Source organism: Pan paniscus, chromosome 6 (assembly GCF_029289425.2).
Source record: "Pan paniscus chromosome 6, NHGRI_mPanPan1-v2.0_pri, whole genome shotgun sequence".
NCBI classification, from domain to species: Eukaryota; Metazoa; Chordata; class Mammalia; order Primates; family Hominidae; genus Pan; species Pan paniscus.
The window spans coordinates 59285823-59297894 of NC_073255.2; the positions used below are offsets into that span (position 1 = coordinate 59285823).

Sequence of the window (12072 nt, forward strand, 5' to 3'; positions counted from 1 at the left end):
GAACAAAGCTGGAGGCATTGCTTTACCTGATTTCAAGATATACTACAAAGCTATAGTAATCAAAACAGCATAGTACTTGTATAAAAACAGTCATATATAGACCAGTGGAACAGAATAGGTAGCCAAGAAATAAATACACACATTTACAGTCAATTAATTTGCAGCAAAGACACCAAGAACATACAATGGGTAAAGGACAGCCTTTTCAATAAGTTGTTCTGGGAAAACTGGATATTCACACACAGAGCAATGAAATCAGACCTTGTCTCACACGATATACAAAAATAAACTCAAAATGGATTAAAGACATATGTAAGACCTGAAACTGTAAAACTACTAGAAGAAAACAGAGAGAAAGCTCTATGACATTGGTCTGGGCAATTTTTTTTGATACGACCCCAAAAGCACAGGAAACAAAAGCAAAAATAAAGAAGTGGTATGACATCAAACTAACAAGCTTCTGCTGCACAGCAAAGGAAACAATCAACAGAGTGTAGAGACAACCTAAATAATGAGACAGAATATTTGCAAATCATATGACTGATAAGGGGTTTATATCCAAAATACATAAGAAACTCAAACAACTTTATAGCAAGAAAACAAATAACCCAATTAAAAATGTGCAAAGTACCTGAACAGACATTTCTACAAAGAAGGCATACAAATGGCCAGCAGGTATACAGAAAAATGCTCAACATTACTAATTAACAGAAAAATGGAAATCAGAACCACAATAAGATATCACCTCCCACCTGCTAGAATGGCTGTTATCAAAAATTTTATAAATAAAAAAAAAGTTTTGGAGAGGATGTGGAAAACGAACGCTTGTACATGGTTAGTGGAAATGTAAGCTAGTTGAGTCATTATGGAAAACGGCACGGAGATTCTGCAAAAAATTAAAAATAGAGTTACTATAAGATCCAGCAATTTGGTTTCTGGGTATATATCCAGAGGAAATGAAATCAATGTGTCATTAATGTATCCTATTCCCATGTCTACTGCAGCATTCTTTACAATAGCCAAGAGATGGAATCAACCTAAGTGTCCGTGGACAGATAATGTTATGTACATACACTATTATATATACATAATACCATATATATTATTATATACAGACTATTAGACTATTTTATACATATATAGTCTAGTCTATATAATAGTCATAGACTATTATATATATTTATATATATATATATACAGGACTATTATTTAGTCTTTAAAAAGCAGGATATCCTATTATTTGAACAACAGGGATAAAGCTGGAGTACTTTACGTTAAGTGAAATAAGCCAGGCACAGAAAGACAAATACTCAAACGTGGAATCTAAAAAAGCGGAACTCATGGAAGCAGAGAGTAGAATGGTGGTTGCCAGGGACTGGGAATGGTGGGAAAAATAGGGTGATATTAGTCAAAGGGTACAAAAGTGTAGTTAAGCAGGATGAATACGTTCTGGAGAGCTACTGCATACCATGGTGACTATAGTTAACAATACAGTATTGTATACTCGAAATTTGCTGAGAGTAGATTTTTAAATGTTCTCACTACACGAAAAAGGGTAACTATGTCAGGTAATGAATATGTTAATTAGCTTAATTGTAGTACTCATTTCACAATGTATATGCATATCAAACATCACTTCAATATATAAACTTTTATTTATAAAACCTCAATAAAGCTGAAAAAAAAGAGAAACACTTCTTTCTCTAAAAGGTACAGATAAAATATAAACACCTTTTATCCACTAAAACTGCTAAAAACACTATGATTAGTCTTAATACTTTTTTCCTATATTAAGATTTTCTTTGTGGACAATTCTATTATTTTATAAATACCTTATTTTTTCCTTTACTATTCTTAATTTGCTTAGATTTTATTTTTACTTGTCTTTTGCATTTGCTAGAACCTTCAATGATCCATGTATTTTTACATAGTCAATTGACTACATATTGGACATGAAATCAATGAGATTTTTAAATCCTTAATAATGGCTTAAAAGGAATCCCAGAGGACCCTGCAGGCCTCAAACCTCAACTCTGTTCGACAGTGAGGTTCATTGTTGAACCTCACTGTTCACTTGCTTTTGCTTCCGTCATTAATATAAGTAAATATATCTGAGATACATTTTTTTTGTTACCTAATCAGATCAGCTAATGATTTTAGTTGATTTTGGTTTTCATATGATGAAAAATAACTGCAAACATACTATTTTTTATAGTCTACCTGATCATTTTGGCCTTTGTTGTTGTTTTTAGCATTAGGTGTAATGTTATAGACACTATCACCAAATTCATACAGCCCACTGATTTCCACACTCATTTAGATTAACAGGAGCATGGTGAGTTCTCTATATGAAGCACAGAATAAATTCTAGAATACTAAATAGAAGAGCCATTCTCTTACATGTGAATGGCATAATGAACTATGCTAATAATGTTCAGCAGCACAGAGGACCCACTGGATCTACACTAGGTACAGAAAAAAAAAACGGGTTTCAGAATTGACTCACCAAATTGATGTTAATGTGACTGAAAATTCCTTCTCTTAGAATAGCAAATATCCCTTATAAAATCTTATTTATACTTAACTCACTTGCCAACATGGTTTATCTCTAAATTGCATAAATAGCATTCTTCCTTTTCAAATTATCTCAAATACTTTACTAATAGACTCTAAATTAATAAGGATTTGCTGTATTTCAGCTACTCCATAATTAAATAGGCAATTTTTTTGTCAGCTTAGAATGAAAGCCTTTTAGTTGTTTAAAAAAACTAAAAATAACAAAAATTAATAAAATGTAAACTATGTTAGGGCATCACTTTCCTGATTTTTTATGCACTATGATAGAAATATAAAATATAAACACAAAATACCTTCTTTGTTATACATAGAAATTTTCTATTTTATGTTGCTTCTCAGCAGGAAAACATTTTCAAATGAATGTGCAAAATAATGAGATAAAGGAAAGCTTAAAAACATTTTCTTAAATTTAGCCTTTAAGAAACATATATACATGTTTCTTAAACATATACATATATAGAGAACATATGTATATGTTCTCTATATATAAAAGTGTTAATCATATAAAGTGGTATGAAGTAGTGGTGATGTAAGATCATACAGAACAGCAACAAAAAAAGTCTTGGGGGTGAACTTTCAAGCATGTTTTTAATAAATTATATAATTTCAGTTTTAAATATGTGTATATATAATTTTAAAAATAGATGTTACTAAGCATCATCTTACATGAAAATAACTACTCTCAGGCATGTGTTTTGCCCCTCCATGTTCTTCTTTTCTGATTATGAAAGTGAGTTTCTGATGAGCTGATTTCAGGGGATTTAGCTGGGTTTACAGCAGCAAGTGGAAGGAATTTCAAGCATTGCCTTCTAACACGTAGATACACGGGGCATGTGGGTGGCACATTCACAACTGGATCTGGACGGAACAGTCTCCAGACTATTCCAACCAGATCAGAAGTTTTGCCTTGGGGTCCATGAATAGGCTTTGTCTTCGGAATACCTGAAACTGTGCTCATCTTTTGGTTCTCTCTCTCTCTCTCTCTCTCTCTCTCTCTCTCTCCCTCTCTCTCTCTTTCTCCCTCTCTCTCTCTTTCCTTTTTAAGGAAGACAACTCAGATGTTTCTATCAGAGACTCAGTGGCGTCTAAGACCTGAGGAAGTGAAAGCACTCCTTAGCTAGAGAAAGACAAAAACACACCTCTGAGTAACTCCGTCTGGTGTATTTGACACGGTCTCCTTTTCTTAGGACCTGTGAGAAGGTACAGACGTTTATTCAAACAGAAAAGGAAAGCATCTCTGCACATTCCCGCAAACCCTACGCCATCTTTTAAAATGTTAAAATTCAAGAGTTTGGAGTGTTTTTCACAGCGGGAGGGAAATCCTAGGAATTGCTTAATAAAAAAACCTAGGCAGCCCCGGAGTCAAAGCCAGTTCCTGGCCCGATCCCGTCCCGCAACAGCCTGCCTCCTCTTTCCTTTCAACATGACAGATGCCTCTGTGTCCTTCGCCAAGGACTTCCTGGCAGGTGGAGTGGCCGAAGCCATCTCCAAGACAGCGGTAGCGCCCATCGAGCAGGTCAAGCTGCTGCTGCAGGTGCAGCATGCCAGCAAGCAGATCACCTCAGCTAAGCAATACAAGGGCATTATAGACTGCGTGGTCGTATTCCCAAGAAGCAGGGAGTCCTGTCCTGGCGCGGTAACCTGGCCAATGCCATCAGATACTTCCCCACCCAGGCTTTTAACTTCGCCTTCAAAGATAAATACAAGCAGATCTTCCTGGGTGGTGTGGACAAAAGACTCAGTTTGGGCGCTACTTTGCAGGGAATCTGGCATCAGGAGGTGCCGCTGGGGCCACATACTTGTGTTTTGTGTACCCTCTTGATTTTGCCCGTACCTGTCTAGCAGCTAATGTGGGTAAAGCTGAAGCTGAAAGGGAATTCCGAGGCCTCTGTGACTGCCTGGTTAAGATCTACAAATCTGATGGGATTAAGGGCCTGTACCAAGGCTTTAACGTGTCTGTGCAGAGTATTATCTGAGCTGCCTACTTCGGTATCTATGACACCGCAAAGGGAATGCTTCCGGATCCCAAGGACACTCACATCGTCATCAGCTGGATGACCACACAGACTGTCACTGCCTTTTCTAGGTTGACTTCCTATTCATTTGACGTCGTTCGCCTCTCGTGATGATTCAGTCAGGGCGCAAAGTAACTGACATCATGTACACAGGCACACTTGACTGCTAGAGGAAGATTGCTGGTGATGAAGGAGGCAAAGCTTTTTTCAAGGGTTCGTGGTCCAGTGTTCTCAGAGGCATGGGTGGTGCTTTTGTGCTTGTCTTGTTTGATGAAATCAAGAAGTACAGGTAAGTTATTTCCTGGGGTTTTTTCCCCCTGTGAACAGGCATGTTGTATTATATAACATATCTTGAGCACTCTTGACAGACTCCTGGCTGTCAATTCATGAATGGCAACTGTTTATTGGTTGAAAATGGGAAACAATAATATTCATCTGACCAGTTTTCTCTTAAAGCCATTTTCATGATGATGACGATGATGGGACTCAATTATATTTCTTATTTCAGCCACTCCTGATAAACAACAAATTTGGAGAAATAAAAATATCTAAATACAAAAATTTTTAAAAACCTATGGCTTTTTATTTACTAACAAATTTAACCATGGTTATGATGTGCACCCTTCATTACACAAATGTCCATAATGAAAATTCCCTATGTGTGTAAAGTTATGCATATTTAAAAGACTAAATAGAACATATACATATTTTTTTGAGACAGAGTCTCACTTTGTTGCCCAGGCTGGAGTGCAGTGGCACAATCTCTGCTCACCACAACCTCCGCCTCCCAGGTTCAAACGATTCTCCTGCCTCAGCCTCTGGAGTAGCTGGGACTACAGGCACGCACTACCATGCCCAGCTAATTAGAATATTTTAACAATCACATTTTAACTTTCTGATTATTTTTGCATTGAAGATAACAGCTAAAACTTTGTCCAATGTAAAATGGAGAGAGATCTGTTGTCAGTTATAAGTGGCACAAGGGTTTGAACAACCTTTCCCAAAAGAACAACTGAGAAAGCTGAAGAAAGTATTTTAAGTATGTATATTAAGGCAACGTAAAGTCAAAGAGATGGTGAAGAATTATATATTTGAGACTCCCAGGAAAAAGAAAATTCAGAGATCTGAACCCTGTTTTTTAGGTATTTCCTGGCAGAATCTGCTCATTTAGGGGAGGCTCAGAGAGACTGAGAAAGTGAAAAATGTGTTCTAATGACTCACGCTGCTAAGAAGAAAAACAATCCAGACTTGGAGCCCATTAAGAAGGGAGAACAGGTTGAAATTTTGAAGAGTGGCACCATAGGAGAGCAGTTTTCAAAGTGTGATCCAGGTAACCTAGATAATTTTTCCTCACCTAAGTTCTAGAACGAAGCACAGAGGAACAAAATGGTGAAAAACAAAAGATCTAACATACATAAATTGGAGTCTTGAAGGTTGTGTAGAAAAAAACAACCTGTTTACCACACTCAGCACTTCACTCCAATGTCAAATGTGTAAAACCTCATGTGTGAGGTATGCGGGTCTGTGTGTGATATGAGTGTGTGTTTCCCACACCGACTAATTCTCCAATTCTCCAAACACCAACTGGGTATCCTAAATTCAGTTATGATACTAACTACCTGAAGTTAATGCAGACCCCATAGGTAAAGAGATCAGTCCCACAAAACTGTCCCCCACTTCAGACACTCAACACAAGTAGTGGGTCCTTATGTTACCCAGATTTCTGTCCAACTTGGCTACAAGTCAGGGGTTCCCATGAACCCTTCCTTAAGTTCAATATTTTGCTAGAATGGCTCACAGAGCAGTGAGTTCATAAGATCAGAGATTCTCCCTTCTACCAGAAGGGGCTGTCCCCTGACTTACCTTGTATGGGAGATCAGAAGATGCCTTGCAGAGAGGGGCGGTGGTTTGATCCACTTGGGGATCTTCTGGGTGTCTAGGACCATGACCTGGACCAAGCTGGGGGCCACCATTATTCGTGGGCCATCTTGTCTCTCTGGCAGAGGAATTGAATAAATCTATCACTCAAGGTTTCCTTTTCCACCCCAAATCCACTGCTGGTTCGTTTCCCAAGGACTCCTGAGTACTACAAACCCATTAAAACACTGCGGCTTTACTGGTCTGTGGCTATAGAAACTACCCAGTCACCTAAGGACTATTTATTGAGTACCACAAATGACTGATTTCAGCACCAGGGAGCAAAAAGACAAATATCCCTGTCCTGTGGCACTTACATTCTAATGGGCTAGACAGAGAAACAACAATATGCATTAAAGTAATTCATTCACGCAATGCTATAAAGAGATTAGAGGTGTGGGGAAATTTTAGAGGGATGTAGTGAACCAGTGGGAGGAAAAGTGGAAATGTAAATTATTTAAATGGAGTTGCCAGGACAGAACTTCTCCAGAAGATGATTAGAACCATTTGACTTTTCAGAGCCCTGAAAGTCAAAAGTACCCTACCTGACCTCCAGAGGTTCTGGGAGGATAACAAGGGGTAAGGCACTTCCAACTCCTCTGACAACTTGAAATCCCCAATTTGTGTAACCTCTTGTCTCAGGTTGTTTTCTGTGGACATTAGTGCCAGATAAATAAAACATTTTCATGGTTTCTGTTCTTACAGTGTCCTTTGAAACAGTCTAAAGTGAAATCAATTCCCTAGAAATATTTTATTCTAGTCAAACCAACCAGCCCCTTTATTTCCTATCTTTTGATAACTTTTAGTTGCCATTTGTAAGAGGTTTGTGCAAACTGCAATTACATCCAGCGCTTAATACTAGAAGCCCATTGGTACCCCATGGACTGAGAAGGCTTCACAAAATAATGTTTCTGGATATGGAAATAAATTTTGGTGAATGGAAAATCACTTATCAGAAAATCTAAAGCACATTTTCCCCCATCAGCCAAATTGTTCCAGAACTTTACAAAAAACAAAATGGTATCAGCTTTTAGTAACTCTAATACATTCCTTTATTGCAGACAGCTTTCTGAATCACGTTAAAACCACAGGATTGGAGTTGCTACAGGTTGCATTTTATCAGCACAAACGAGGGTGTTATTTTTTTCTTTTGCCATACAAATTAGAGCGATTATTTCAATTCAAGCTGTGATAGTTCTGGGGAGAATGATTGCACATATATTATCCAAAAAAGAAAAAAAAAAAAAGAGAAAAGCTCACAGTAGGAATCTGCAATGCAGTGTTTAGTTTTGTTTGTGTTTGTTTTTTTTTAAACCCAGCTACTTAGCAGTAATTTATTGGCCTATTACTTCCACACTTTTCTGAATTCAGGAAGTCTATACTTGTCATGTTTACAACTAAACATACTCATAATCCTTTCTCTGCAATGAAACTTTAAGAAAGCCATAAACCAAAGTAAACATCAATTAAAAGATGCTGACTGTAAATTTAGAGGACATTCAATAAAATATTCTCAAAAACTCTCTTCTCTAAAGTTTCATAGAGTCCAATATACAGGTAATAAACCCTTCAATTAGTGCTAATGCATGTTACAGAGCTTCTTGCTCTGTGCTGAGGGGTATTCAAAAGAAATGGACACAGAACTACCTGTAATAATGCTTTTCCTCACCAAACTCCCTCTAATAGTTTTCAACACAAAATCAGATTAGCGAGAAGTTCAGGAAGACCTGCAGCCTACACTGAAATATCCGAGTGTAGGACAGAATTCATAGAATGAATTTCCTCCTCACTTTTTTATGTATAAATGACTTTTCTTATAAACCTCAAAAATTAGACACTTTTGCTTGAAATTTTGAAATCTATTTTATTCTTCATATTAATTAAATAAAAAATTTCAAATTAAATTGGAAATAAAATTTATACCCATTAGAAGGTCATTTATACTTTCTTCTGATCCCATCACAAAATTTAGGCACCAGCAGATGGAGGAATTAGTGAAAAGCCAGGGAAGTTAGAGGCCTGGGTCTGTGCCACCGGGCAGCCCCAAGGACAGGAAGTCAGCTCCTCTCCTGCTGGTGTTAAGAGGGATGAGTGGAGAGCAGAAGACTGGAGCGATGACAGTTGACGCAGACAGTGCTGGAAGGTAATCCTTGATTCTTTACAAAACAGCTTTTTGGGGGGCACTGCTGGAGGTTCACTTAAGAAGAAGTAGACTCCCATGTCTAGGGAGGAAAAAAAAGAAAAATATGTTTGATTACTAGTGAAATTAATAGAATTTGTACATAAATGTCATTTAGAAATCACTGACTTATGCAGTTTATCCATTTCTTTTTTGATATGTGTGGTTAATACCAGTTGGAACCAATTGCTTGTATTAGGTTGGTGCGAAGAGCACTATTACTTTTGCACCAACCTAGTAACTTAGTGGTTAGAGGATCAATATTAATGGTGACCAACAGTGATTAGAAAGAGAATATACTACTGGTCAACACCTCTTAAAATAACTTCTATTGGAATTAATGAGAATTTTATGAATGAATTCCCCAACTGTGGTTCTGTTAAATTCCAGAATTATTTTTCTAGGGACTTGTGGTTTTCACTTGCAGTTTTTAAAACCACACTGCATCCCAGCAATACTTGATCATACTGCCAATGTGAAAGAATTCCTTGAAACTGCTAGAAATATAAATCAAGTTTAGGCATTAAAACAGTCTCAAATATATGAGATACTGTCATATTTGAGAAGAATTTGGGAGGAATAAAGGCTAGATATTTTACTTCTCCCTCTTCCATTTCAGTTTGCCAACTTCGATTTGGGTATATCAATGCATTTGCAGAAAAAATAGACTGAATCTTAAGAACAAAGCACTAAGTATTAGTGGCATTCTCAAGGAGAAAAAAGGTAAAAACTATTAAAGATATACCTTATTGAGATCCTTTATATGATAAACTAAACTTAGCTACCTTTAAAAATATAGGGTATTTGAATTCAGACCTTTCTATTTGAGTAGAAAACATATCTCAACTCATTGGAAAAGTAGCAAACATATACATTATTCCACCTAAGGCATAACTACTTGAAGGTGCCTTTCAATCAGATGCCATAAATTATCTTGAGTATGAAGGAAATTGCAATATGAATATACATAAATCATTAAAAATACAATCAGTCTTTTCAAGCTATGTATGAAATTGAACGAGATAAACTATAGGGCCATATTTCAATATTGAAAGGAAACTCAGAATAATTTTTGCTGGATAGAGAATAGTGACATGCTATTATGATAAAAATTTACCCCAAACTGCCATTAATGTCTAATATAGAGAAAAGATAGCAATTATTATTATTAGATTGAATAAGAGAAATAAAAATGGCTGAGTGTGTGGTAGAGAAAGGGTGGATTAAATAAAAGGGAGCATATTTTAATTATCAGACAAATTAAGCAATGAAACAGTTGACAAGGAAAATTTACTTTCATCACTGTCAAAGTTGGCTTCAGATCTAGTAAGAAATTCTTTTAGAAAGTGTTTATAAAGGACATTGTTTACAAATTTGCCAAGTTCATGTAAAAGATAACCTTTGAGAATTCCTTGTAGTACAAAAAAAGATATCATAATCTAGTTAAATATGACTTGATATTAAAATTAACTAATCTCAAAGTTTTTTCAACTTAGTTCCAAATGTTTAACATAGCTCTAGAAAGCAAGAGTTTAAAGAGGAAAAAATAGGCTGTTTGAAGTAATACTTTTTGCATAGGAAAAACATGGTACACATGTAAGGTATTATAATAGGAAACAGAGAAGTCCATAACCTAGAGCCAATTATGGAATGACACAATTGCCTACACAAGGGGAAATGATAGATGTGTTCATTCCAATCCATGACTGAAATAAAGGATTTCTCATATGTAGAATATATGCATGAATATACATGTATATGTGGAGAAAGATATATTTATTAATTATGTAGAGAAGAAAATAATTACTCCTAGAGAAAAGAATGACTTGAAAGTATTTTAAATCCATATAAGCTGGGTCATTCCCTCCCTGTGAATCTTTCAAAGACATTTTTGCCTCTACTTCAATTTTCTTCTGTCATTTCAATTTATAATTATAAAAAGAGAACATTGCTTAGTGGTTAGCATAATGGGATATCATGATGAAATCCTTAACAGAGGAATCTGAGACCTTGAGATGAAAAGAAATGTAAAGTACTATCTTTTAGTAATAAATGTCATAACTTAGATTGTGCCCACAGCAACTTAAAGTTTCAGTGACAGGGGACACAAGAAAAGAGCATATCATCTGCATTTTTTGTAATGCTTCCAGATGCCAGGTCCTCTGCTAATTGCTGCAAATAAAAGGCAAAGACAGATACTGTGCCTGTCTTTAACAAATGGAGGAGGCAAGTAGTGAAACCAAATTATTGGTAAATAACAACCAGGATCAGTGCCTCAGAGGAAAGATATGGAGAGCAGAGAGAGAATGTAACAGAGGGCCTAATGTCCTCTGAATAATAATGGAATGGAAGGCTTTCCTCAGGAGACTGCTGAAGTATTAAAGGTAAACCAGAAGGGTTAGGGCAGAAGATATTCTAGGCACAGGAAACTGCATAAGCAAAGGCCCTGAGTGGAGAGCGATCTTAACATATTGAAGGAAAAGAAAGAGAGGCCCTGCGGTTGGGGCACAAAAACCACAGAGAAAGTGGAGCCAGATGAGGTTGCAGAGCTAAGCAGAACTTCAATCATGTGAGTTTTAAGGCTCATTGCATTAAAAGTAATGGCAAAAACCACAATTAGTTTGCACCAAACTAATAAGACAAATCCAGGCTCAATTTAATAACAAGTTGAAATTCAATGGTGTTTTAATCTGAGAGATGAAATATGGTAACAGGAATATTTACCTATATTTCTGGTATTCAAACTAATTGTATGATAAGCATATAGATCCTGGGCCATGTTCACTGGAATCAGGGCCCAAGTTAGTGAAGGGGAATGTGGAAAACACGACCTATTAATTCTTAGGGATAAGGGTTTGCAAAGAGTAGGCTGGATTGGAAGGACATTGATCAAGGAGAAAGTGTGGACTGAGCTGTGCATGGCTGCTAGCCTGGTAGGAAACCAGGGCACAAATTGTGGGGGGCACGGGGGTATAGAAAGGCAAAACACTGCTACACACACTTGGATATTTTCCTTTCCTTCCGGAAAGAATTAGTTGGAAGTGTGTTTCCTTTTGTTAATATTCTAGTATTATTTTCAAGATACCAGATGACTGCATTTGGTTCCTATTGCTGGTGTAACAAATTGCTGCACCCTTAGTGGCTTTACACAACAAAAATTTGTCTTACAGTTCTTGGAGATAAAAAGTCTGAAATGGTTCCACTGGGCTAAAATTGAGGGAGGCTTCAGGAGAAAATAGTTATATTTGCCTTTTTCAGCTTCCAGGGGCTACCCACATTCCTTGGCTCCCGGCTCCGTTCTCTAATCACTTTGACCTCTGCTTCTATTGTCACATCTCCTTCTGTGCCTCCTGCCTCTTTCTTTTACTTACAAAGACCTTTGTG

General features: G+C 36.7%; 1 pseudogene; it reads left to right on the forward strand.

Moving 5' to 3' along the window:
• Positions 1 to 3971: 3971 nt before the first annotated feature.
• LOC100978364 (ADP/ATP translocase 2-like) lies at positions 3972 to 4965 on the forward strand (annotated as a pseudogene).
• Positions 4966 to 12072: the final 7107 nt, after the last annotated feature.